The following is a 12,551-nucleotide window of genomic DNA, read 5'->3' on the forward strand; positions in this document are numbered from 1 at the left end:
TTCCACGGCCCCCCCTCCTTTTTCTCCCACCCCCCCCCTCCCTTTTTCCCTCCTTCTGCTACTTGGATTTTTTTAGCTGCTGCGTCATGAGCATAATTTATGCAAAGAGCTTTGCCGCATGCTGCACCGCGCGCGCCAGCCGCCGGGGGCGGCGGGCTGGGCGGGCCGGCGAGGAAGGGAGGGGATCTTGGGAGCCGAGAAAGAGCGATTGGGGCGGGGAGCCGGGGGGCTCAGACCCTTGCCACCCCGGAGGCCTCACAGGCTCACTCCCCGGACAGGAGTGGAAGGCCGGTGGGGCGGGTCACGCAGCCCCCTCCGAGGTGCCGGTTGAGGTCGTTCCATTTTGGAAGGTGCGAGAGTGGGAGCGGGAGCACGGGAGTCCGGACTGGGGACCCTATGCCACATTCTCGTCAGCCCAGGATTGGGGCCGTGACTCCCAGCGGCCGCCTTTCCTCTCTGGGTTAAGTCAGTTGCCCTCCTCAACGCTAAAAGTCAAGTACATGTCCATTCCCAAGCCCCAGGCCGGGACCCCACTGCGAGAAAAGGGAGGGAACGAACGCAGACATCGCTCAGCCAGGGCCTAACCAACCTTCTGAGCAGCTGTGCCCCAGCTCCATCTCACGGAGGGGACCCTGGGCCTGAAAGCTCCCTCACCCCCACCTCAAGAGCAGTGGTGGGCTGTCTTGACTAAAGACAGCTTGCCTGCTTTCTTGACCAAGTAGACTAGGAAATGTAAAATATAGACACAGTTCTGTGGCATGGAGAAAAAACAACGTTCTGCTTTGGCGGTGGTGATGGCGAGGAGGGTTTGGTTTATTTAATAGAGGCTCTTGAAGGTATGGAAAGGGGAAGGGATAAGACGAGCCACCGTTTGGGGCTGAGGGTAAGTGGACCGAGAAGTAGTTGACACATGAAAGAGGAAGGAGTTGGAAGAAAAAGAATGAGGGGAGGCGAGTTGGGGAGGAGGGAGCACTGTAAATCCAGTAAGCTGTGGAGCCCAACGTTGAGGCAGCCTGCCATCAGCCTGGGCTGCTTCCCCTCTGCCCCTCCATCCACTGCCACCGCTCCCCGCTTGGGATGAGCTAAGCATAGGTGAGTTAGAGTTAGTGTGAGAATAGAGGTGGAGCCATCAGCCCACTGTTGCTTAACGCCTCCTCCCATGGAAGGACACTGGGAGGGGAGAGGAGGAGAAGAGAGCAGCACCAGATGGTAGACCATCACTACACACTTTTCCAGAATGTTCCCTGCACCTGGCAGATTTATGAGTAACCAAATGGATTAGGAGTCAGAATATTTAGGTTTTAGTCCCAACTCTTCCACTAGAAGTTCAGGCAGGTAGTTTAACTTCTTCATTACTTTTAAAAAAAGAGGGTGATATCTATAATCATTACTTTACAGGGTTAAGAAGTTTAATTGTGAGCCTGTACGTGAAAAAACTTTGGAAAACGCTAATCGCTCTACGATTGTAAGGTATCATTATCTGTACAATAGTTTTAATCTGTTTTAACTGGCCTTGTGAAACTAATACATGACGTGGTATTATAGTTCTTGGGGGGTTTTGTTTGGTCTGTAGTCCCTATGGTCCTTCCTCTCAGACTGTAAATTCCTCAAGAGCACAGATTGTGACTTACTAATTTTTGGATTTCCTACTGCTCTTTATGTGAAGAAGAGGCTCAGTATTGTTATTGAACGTTGTCACATGAAGACAAAAACTCTTAGTCTATGTGACTTGGTTTGGTGCTACACACAGATAAATCAAATGCTTTGGATGACATGAATATCAGGGATAGTATGAAGAAAGAAATGGATGTGATCAAAGGGGTTCATGGACACATACATCAAAATGTTAATTGTGGGGCTTCCCTGGTGGCGCAGTGGTTAAGAATCCTCCTGCCAATGCAGGGGACACAGGTTCGAGCCCTGGTCCAGGAAGATCCCACATGCCGTGGAGCAACTAAGCCCATGCGCCACATCTGTTGAGGCTGCGCTCTAGAGCCGGTGAGCCACAACTACTGAAGCCCGCGCACCTGGAGCCCATGCTCCACAACAAGACCTCAAAGAGAAGCCCACGCACCGCAACAAACAGTAGCCCCCGCTCGCTCCCCGCAACTAAAGAAAGCCCGAGCATAGCAACGGAGACCCAACACAGCCAAAAATAAATAAATTTAAAAAAAAAAAAAAATGTTAATTGTGGTTTTCTTTGGGAAAAGGAAGCCTTAATTTTATATTGTACACACTTCTTAAATTTTTGATGCTGAACATATACTACTTTTTTGTTTAAATTTTTTATTGGGGTATAACATGCACACAGCAAAGTACACAAATCTTAAATGTACATCTTGATGAATTATTTATATATATAAAATATTTATTATTATCTACATATATTACTTGCCTACATCTACATATATAGTAGATCACATATATTATTTATATATTTATTATAATCATTATATTTTATTATATCACACACACGTATATATATTTTATAAATATATACAAAATCGCCACCCACAACATGATGTAGAGCATTTCCAATAGCTGAGAAGACTCCCCTGTGTTCCTTGTTAAGTAAACTTCCAGTTATCACCATAGCTTAATTTTGCCGATTCTTGAACTTCATATAAATGGAATCAGACAGCATGTGTACTCTTTTGTGTCTGGTTTCTGTTACTCAACATATGTTTTTGAGATTCACCCATGTTGTTGTGTCTAACAGTATTATTTGTTCTTTTTTATCGCTGCATATATTCCATTGTATAATTATACCACAGTTTATCCATTCTACTATTGATGGGCATTTGGGTTGTTTCTTTTTGTCTTTTATGAATAAAGCTGCTGTAAACATTCTTGCATAAGTCTTTTAGTGAATATATGCACATATTTCTCTTGGGTAGATACTGAGGAGTGGGATTGTAGATACTGCTAAATACTTTTCTACATGCTAAATGTTTGAACCAATTTATATCCTTACTAGTAATGTATGAGAATTCTAGTTGTTCCACACCCTCACCAATACTTGCAATACAGTCTCTCTCTCTTTTTTGCAATATTGAAATATAAGATTTTTAGAATAAGTATATATTTTATAATCAGAAAAAATGTCAACAATGCAAATATTTCCATGACTGAGTTGGGAGATGTCACTAGTGACGTGCCATGCCAAAGAAAACTCATCAACAGTATCCTCAGCCCAGCACATTTCCTTTTTCTCCTTCACTCCACTTCCCATGCCTCCGAGCCTACATTTATTCAACAAATATTTATTGTCTACTATGTGCCAAACACTGGGCTGGATGCTAAGTGTCCAGTGGTAAACAAAACAGACAGCTTTCTTGGAATTTATAGTCTTCTGGGGAAACAGATGTTAAACAAAAAATAAACACAGAAATATATCATTACATGTGATGATTAAGAAAACCAGAAGGTGGGGGCTTCCCTGGTGGCGCAGTGGTTGAGAATCTGCCTGCTAATGCAGGGGACGCGGGTTCGAGCCCTGGTCTGGGAAGATCCCACATGCCACGGAGCAACTAGGCCCGTGAGCCACAACTACTGAGCCTGCGCGTCTGGAGCCTGTGCTCCGCAACAAGAGAGGCCGCGACAGTGAGAGGTCCGCGCACCGCGATGAAGAGTGGCCCCCACTTGCCACAGCTAGAGGAAGCCCTCGCACAGAAACGGAGACCCAACACAGCCCAAAAAATAAATAATTAAATAAATAAATAATTTTTTTAAAAAAAGAAAACCAGAAGATGATATGAGAGAGAATAACACGGGGGGGGGGGCAGGGAAGGCCTCCCCGAGGAAGTCATATATAAGGCAAAGTTTAAAAGATCTAGTAAGCAGGAGACCGAAGGAACAGCAGAGGCAGTGAGGCAGGAATAAATTTGTTGTTCAAGAAACTGAAAGAGGATCAATGTGGTTGGAACACAGCAAGTGACAGGGGAGAATTTCACAAAATGAAGTTGGAAAGATAGGCAGGGCCCAGATCAGGAAGGCCTGGCCATATATACCTCCAATCTTTCCATTCAGTTGGGTCCTTTCTTTCTTTGCAAACTCTACTCAAGATTTACCCCGTCCAAGAGGTCTTCTTGAATAATACCGAATTGTTCTAATTAATATTATTATTTTAATTACATCATTGCTCCAATAACTTCATTATATAATTTGTAGTTAGTAGGCCTTTCATTCTGTTTCCTGAGAATATATTGGTTTACCCAACAGATATAGGACAGGGCCTTATGTTTCCTCTTTTACCCAGTCTCCTCCAAGCACCTAGCATATCAGGGATGCTCTGTTGACAGTAAGAGTCTCCCTTGGCCCTGTACTCTATTCCTAGAAAGCTCTTGGAATCTAAGTAGATAACACTTAGGATCCTGTTTTACCTGGTTTGAGAACTGACCCAATTTCAAATCTTCAAAACTTGCCCTGGAGCAACCAAATTTCTCCAGGATCCAGGCATATTTTTCCAAACACCTTCCTTAACTGCGTAGTTAATCTTGCCCCTCCCCCCTCCAATCACCAGATTAAAGGCATCTCTGCTGTTGCTAAGGGAAGGAGGCTTGGGCAGGTGGTGGGAGTGAGTTGAAGGATGATACAGCAGGGAGTCAGGTTGGTCAGCAGGAAAAAAACCTCTCAGCTGTGAGGAAAGACAGCAATGCAAATGCATTTTCAAGTGCTTCTGGGCCAGGTCCCGCCGAGCCTCCACCCCCCCCACCCCACCCCACCACCCCCCGCCGCCCGCCATGTGTTTATCTGCTTGTTCTCTGAAAGCTTTTAGGACTTTCTTTTTTTTAAATCTCTGACGTCTTAAATTTTACAATGTCAATAGTTTGTGCTTAGCCAGCTTCATAAAACAAGGAAGCTGTTATCCACCTTGACTGGTTATATTGAAGTCCTTATGAGAAGAATGGGCCATCAAAGAGAAGGTGCTGTTAACAATACAGGGCTATTTTAAGGTGAGAAGCCAGAGTTCTGAAAAATTTGCATGTGGCAAGGAGTGTGGCTGGGCATGCTCCATTTTTTTTATAGACTTCCCACCCTGAAATGCATATATTCTATTTACTTTAATTTTAGCAATGATGTAAAATTATTGCTGGGCTGCTGTCACTCTGACAGATCACCTTACCAGCTCAAAGGGTAAATATGGGTTTTTTTCCCATAATTTTTGTACAGTAACAAGGTGAGGAACATTTTAGCTCATAAATTATTCACCAAACCTCACAGGCATAATAGGCTGTGTGCATATTCATCAGGTTGTCATCCATTATTCATAAGAAGTTCACTTCAACTGTTAGAAGAAAATGAGGTTGTTGATTGAAATCCTGAAGAAATGTGGGCTTTTATTCTCTCCCCTCCTTTTTCCCATCTGAGTAAGTCTGGAAGTTTCCATCAAAAAATGATATTGTAGGGAAAAAAATGTATTCCTGACATGTAGATGTGTAGATAAGAGGAAAATAAAACTTGGAGTAGGAAATAAATTGGCAGGATCAACCGTCATTCATTTTACTTGGCTAAAGGCCTCTGACTCCTGCTTCCACAGAAATTGTGTCCAGGAAGTGGCCAAAGGGGGTCCCCTTTCTTGCAGCAAAAGAGTAGCTTCATCAAATCTGATAGACTTAATACTTATTTTAAGATCCAGGTTGCCTTCTACAGCCCAAGTATTATCATTTATCTTCTTATTTGACCTTCACACCAAGTCTGTGAGATAGGAATAATTTTCAAGATGAGAAAACTGAGGCTCAGAGAGGTTAAGTGACTTATCAAAAGCCAAACAGCTGGTGAGCAGACCAGGACTGGAACCTACATTTTCTTCCATACTCCATGTTCCTTATACTCTGTCTTCCTAAATCCTCTGGATGATAAAACTCACCACTCCCAAGATAGAGGCATTTCACATTGTTTTCCAAGAACCATTGATTTTATTGTTTTCTCTTTTTATTATTTATTTATTTATTTATTTATTTATTTATTTATTTATTTATTTATTTAGGCTGTGTTGGTTCTCCATTGCTGCACGCGGGCTTTCTCTAGTTGCGGCGAGCCTGGGCTACTCTTCATTGCGGTGTGCGGCTTCTTACTGTGGTGGCTTCTCTTGTTGGGGAGCACGGGCTCTAGGCACACAGGCTTCAGTAGCTGCGGCACGCGGGCTCAGTAGTTGTGGCACATGGGCTTAGTTGCTCGGCAGCATGTGGGATCTTCCCGGACCAGGGCTTGAACTCGCGTCCCCTGCATTGGCAGGTGGATTCTCTTGCACTGCACCCCCAGGGAAGCCCCTGTTTTCTCTTTTTAATACCTTTATTATTTCTGTGAACTACAGAAGCAATATAGGCTTGAAGGCATCAAATAAAACAAAGTTCTATAGAATAGAGAATAACAAATGGACAGTTAACTGCCACGATTGCCAACCTCCTTCGCCACAGGAGCCAGGAGGAGATATTATAATTCAGTCAAATCCACAGATCTGGGTTCAGATCTGATCATGGTCACTGACTAGCTGTGTAATTTGCGGCAAGACAGGCTCTTTAGGTTGTAGTTTCTCATTTGTAAAATGGGGATAATGCTTACTTCTAGAGTTTTTTGTGTTAAATGAGATAATGTATATGAAACCCAAGTGTCAGCATTTTCCTCCATTTTAAAGGTCCCCTCCTTCTAGCACAGTTGGCCCTCCAGTATCCACGGGTTCTGCATCAGAGGATTCATCCAATCAAGGATTGAAAATATTTGGAAAATAAATTCCAGAAAGTCCCCAAAAGCAAAAGTTGAATTTGACTCAAACCAGCAACTATCTACATTGTATTTACAACAATTTACATAGCATTTACATTGTATTAGGTGTTATCAGTAATCTAGAGATGATTTCAAGTTACACATGAGAATGTGCATAGGTTTTAGGCAAATACTATTTTACCATTTATGCAAATACCATCTTATGTAAGGGACCTGAGCATCCTCAGATTTTGGTATCTGTGAAGGGGAGGGGGTCCTGGAACCAATCCCCCGTGGATATGGAAGAAAGACTGTACGTTTGGGGAAATGGAATGGAAGGCAAGGCTTGTCGCATGCCTGTCCCCCAAGTCTTTCACTTGACCCTCTGTTTCATTCTGTTTTCGGCCACTCATTTGGCTGCTAGTCATCTGGTATGGTCCCTCTGCATGAAATGCAGCTGTAGTCACAGTGGGGCACAGCTGTGAATTCTCCCCAACATGACTACACAAGGTCGTTCTTTACAGAAGAGTTAGGGGAAAACTAAAGAGAATTCCAAAGAATAGAGGAAAGCATTAAATTTTTTATTTTAACTTTCCCTATAATCCAAGTGAAAACCAGCTGAGAAGTTCAGCTTCATTAGTTGTGGCACGCGGGCTCAGTAGTTGTGGCTCACGGGCTCTAGAGTGCAGGCTCAGTAGTTGTGGCGCACGGGCTTAGTTGCTCCATGGCATGTAGGATCTTCCCGGACCAGGGCTAGAACCTGTGTCCACTACATTGGCAGACAGATTCTTAACCACTGCACCACCAGGGAAGCCCAAGGAGCATGGAGTCTTAACCACTGCACCACCAGGGAAGTCCCAACTTCCCTGGTGCAGAAGCACTAAATGATTCTGATGCAGGTGGTTTGGGATTTCACACGGAGAAAAATTGCTCAAAACCCCAAAAGGAGAGACACTGCCCCAGGGTTTACTAGGCTGCTGTAGCCACAGTGGAGTGAGGTCTTTACATTATCATGCAGAGCAGTGTTAGTGCCTCTCCCACAAAGGCTCACCAGCAATAAGAAAGGAGGATCCATTTCTGAGTCACATATCTTGTAATCCTTGTTCCCTTAGTTACACAAAGACCAGCCAAAGCTTTGAAAAGGCTGCTTCAGAGCCTGATTGGATTCTTCCACAAACCTCCACCCTCCCTCTTTGGGCTGGGGAATAGAAGGTAGTTTTGTTCTCTAGTTACACAAATGAAGAGCCCAATACATAGTAGGTGTTCAATAAAGGTACATTAAAAAGCTCTAATCAGCCTAATTAACTGGGACTAGGAGACCCTGCAGGAAGAGGCGTGTCATTCTCTGAGTCCTCAGAGGACAGTTTATCCATCTCTACTGTAGCACTTACCGAGTTCTGCTGTAATTTTCCTTTCAGCATCCCTCTTGCCCAAACTCACTAAAACAGTTCATTAGCCATCATCCTTGGCTAGTCTCTCTCCTTCATCCCAACATTATTTTAAAAAACACCTTTATTAAGGCATAACTGACATACAATAAACTACACGTTTAAAGTGTACTATTTGATAAATTTTGACACTTGTACACACCCATAAAACCATCACTACAGTCAAGATAGTGAACACATCCATGACCCCCAAAAGCTTCCCGAAGTACGTTCCCAAAGAGGAACATTCCCTCCTGTTCCTCCCCATCCCTTTACACAGGCAACCACTGCTCTGCTTTTTATCACTATGGTTTGTATTTTCCAAAATTTTATATAAATGGAATCCCTTAGTGTGCACTCTTCTTTTGTCTGGTTTCTTTCCCTCAGCATAACTGAGATTATCCATGTTGTTGTGTGGACCCGCAGTTCATTCCTTTTTATTGTATAGCAACACCACAATGTGTTTATCCATTGACCTGTTGATGGACGTTTGTGCTGTTTCCAGTTTTTGGCTGTTACAAATAAAGCTGTAACAAATATCCATGGGTAAGCCTTTGTGTGCCCATATTCTTTCATTTCTCTTGGGTTAATAGGAGTGGAAGGACTAGATCACATGGTATATATAACTTTTAAAGTCCTGTCATACTGTTTTCAAAGTGGTTGTACCATTTTACATTCTTATCAGCAGTGCACGAGAATTCTAGTAGCTCCACATATTCTCCAACACTTGAAACAGTCTTTTTAATGTTAACTATTTTAATAGGTGTGCCAACGTTGTTTTACTGTTTTGAATTGGTAAGCTTTCACATGGTTCAAAAATTTAAAAAAAAATTTTTAAGGTGTATAGTGAAAAGTCACTCCCACCTCTGTCTCCCCACCCTACCCAGTAACCACTTTTGTAGGTATCTTGTGTAATCTTCCAGAATTTCTTTACTCAAATACTAATGAATATAGTTTTCCTGCTCTTTTACACAAAACGCATCATGCTAAGCACATGGTTCTGAACCTTGCCTTGTTTTCATTTATGAAATATTTTGGAGAGCTTCCTCTCTCTTTGTTACAGCCATGCAGTGTTTAATTATATGGATATACTAAGATTTATTTTACCAGTTCCCTATTGATGGATATATAGGTTATTTCTCATCTTTTGCTATTACAAACAATGCTGCAGTAAACAGCCTTATATACACAGTATTTCTCATGAATGCAAATATAACTGTAGGAATCATTCTTAGAAGTGGGGATGGTAATTTGCAATTTTGATAGACATTTGCCAGATCAGCCCTATAGGAGTTGTACTCCTACCGTCAATAAATTAGAGCGTCCGCTTATCCACAGCCTCACAATTGAGGTTAGTAAATGTTTGGATTTTTGCCAATCTGATAATGGTATCTGTGTGGTTTAATTTGCCTTCTTATTAAGAGTGAGGATGAACATCTTTTCATATGTTTAGAAGCCATTTGCATTTCCTTTTCTGTGAACTGTCTGTAAATGTCATTTGCTACTTTTTTTTTTATAAATTTGGTTAAATTTTTTCCCCAGTTTTATGGAGATATAATTGACATATATCACTATATAAGTTTAAGGTGTACAACAAAATGATTTGACTTACGTACATCATGAAATGATGACCACAATAGGTTTAGTTAGCGGATATCCGTCATCTCATGCAGATACAAAATTTAAAAAAATAGAAAAAATGTTTTTCCTTGTGATGAGAACTCAGGATTTACTGTCTTAAGAACTTTCATTTATAATGTACAGCAGTGTTAATGATCTGTATCGTGTTACATTCCCTAGTACTTATTTATAACTGGAAGTTTGTACCTTTTGACTACCTTCATCTAACTCCCCCTCCTCCCAGCTACTTTTTCTAATGGTTGGCCATATACTTATTGATCTCTAGGAGCTATTAATATTTAGGGGAATTAGCCCTTTGTGATACAAATTGCAAATTTTTTTTTTCCAATTTGTCATTTTTCTTTTGACTTTATGGAGTTTTCATCCCTGACATTAATCCTGTTAATTAACCCTGGACATTAATCCCAATATTAGTCCAGCTGCTTTGCCTCCTAAATATTTCTGGAATCCCCCCACTTCTTTCTACCCAAATGCCACTTTCCTAGGCCAGTCTGCCATCATCAGTCACCTAAATTACTGCATTGTATCCTGTGTCTCCCAGGCACACCTCAACTCTTGCCCCTTTCTAATCTAGTTTACATTTGGTAGCCAGAAAGATATTTCTAAAATAAAAACATAATCATGTCACTTTTCTGCTGAAAACTCTCGGTGGCTAACTAGTGCCTGTAGGATAGACTCCATTATCTTAAGATAGAATCCTCCGCGGGCTCCAAGGCCCCCAGCACGGAAAGGCATCTGTTTACCTCTTCAGCTTCATCTCTGACCAGTCCTCACTTCCCATTCCATGTACCGGCCATACTGAACTGTTGTCACATCCTCCCTCTCCATAAGCCCTCCCACTTGTAGGTCTTTGCATACACTGTTCCCTATTTGGGGAACTCTCTTCACTTGCTTCAATTCCACCCACCCTTCAGATTTCATCTCAGACATCCCTGCCAGCATGACACCTTCCCTGACCACAGTAGAAAAGATTAGATACCTCACCCAGGTGTTCTCATAACACCCCATACTGTCCTTATGGCAGCATTAATCACACTATATTTTGATTATCTGTTTACTTTTCTGTCTCTCCCATTAGGTAGACTAAGTTCCATGAGGATAGGGACTAAGTGTGCTTCTTCACTATTGTTCCCCTAGTGTCTATTACAGGGCCTGGCACATAACAGGTGATTGATAAATAGTTGTTAAATTAACTCAAGAAAGGATGTTTGATGACTTAATGACATCTTCATCTCATTGGGGGACCAAGGAGAATGAGGAAAACAGAAAGGCTCTTGACTCCTGTTCAAGAAAGTAGCCAGATGCCCCTTAATCCCACCTGCCAGAGAAAACAGCGGCTTGTAGCCCCTTCTTTTCTGTTGGTAATCTTATTTGGCTCCACTCTGGCTTTCAGGAGACCCTGGTCCCAGCGTGTTAAGCAAAATACCTAACATCCTGTAGAGGAGGCACTGACCAATCTGAAGGCAGCTTGTCTTAGCTGGAGCTAGGTCCTGCAGGCTTCCTGGGTGTCAAGAGTTAACCCTTTAGGGACTTCCCTGGTGGTCCAGTGGTTAAGAATCCGCCTTCCAATGCAGGGGACGTGCGTTCGATCCCTTGTCGGGGAACTAAGATTCCACATGCCGTGGGGCAACTAAGCCCGCGCACTCTAGAGCCCTCGTGCCAGAACTAGAGAGCCTGCGCGCCGCAGCTACTGAACACGCGCACTCTTGAGCCCTCGTGCCACAACTAGAGAGAAGCCCGCACGCCGCAACGAAAGATCCCGTATGCTGCAAAGAAGATCCCGACACAGCTAAATTAATTAATTAAAAAACAATTTAAAAAAATAATAAAAAAAAACAATTTAAAAAAGAGTTAACCCTTTAATTATTGGACCATGGAAAGGTCTGGGGAGGAGGGGTTTCAGTGGAGGGCTGGAGCAGAGGAGGGTATTTGGGGAGAGGGCTTGGGGCAATGGCTGTTTACCATCCAGTAGAAGTATTTGTACTTTTATCTAGGGCCTGATCAGAATTCACAACCTGATTATCAGCTTGGCCTACTTCCCCTCTGCCTTCTCAGGCTCTTCTTTGCTTTTTTCCTTCCCTAAAACAGAGCCTAGATTTAGAGCCTGAGGTGACACAAGGATCATGTGAATTTTCTGGCAGATGATGAAATTGAGACCTTTGGGAGGCAGCAGATTAAAAACAAGGTAAATAGATTAAACAATGTAAACATTAGAAACAAGGCTTGTAAAATCAAGCAAAGCTGAGTTTGAACACCGGCTCTGCAGCTGTGTAACTTAGTTCAGCTACTTAACCTCTCTGAAATATAGTCCGCTTGCCTGCACTTTTCCTTGGTCTGCTATGGACACGAGGTGGATAATATCTGCAAGGACAGTGGTGCAGTATCTGACTCCTACATGACAAGGAATAAGTGGGAGTGGAGGAGATGAGGACCAAAGTCAGTTAGTTGGTGACACAGTGAGGACTGGAACTAGCTAGCATCCCTCTCCTACACTCTCACTGACGTGGGCTGCTATAGTCAACACAATTTCAGGGTCCCTAACTGAGGGCCCAGTAAGAGAAAAAAGGTAAGTTTCCTTTCTCAGGTACACTCCTTTATTTTCTGAGGCCCAGAGCACAGGTTAGGATGGGTATAGGTTAATGACCTCTCCAGTTTTAGGCTTTAGGGTGGAATCAGTTTAGGATCTGACTTGTAAGAGTTAGGTTACAAGGAAGAAGATTTGACTGATCTGACCTCCAAGGATGTTCATTCAAATTAACCAACTACTGCTTGCAAATT

The sequence above is a fragment of the Balaenoptera ricei genome, chromosome 10 (assembly GCF_028023285.1).
Source record: "Balaenoptera ricei isolate mBalRic1 chromosome 10, mBalRic1.hap2, whole genome shotgun sequence".
Lineage (NCBI taxonomy): Eukaryota > Metazoa > Chordata > Mammalia > Artiodactyla > Balaenopteridae > Balaenoptera > Balaenoptera ricei.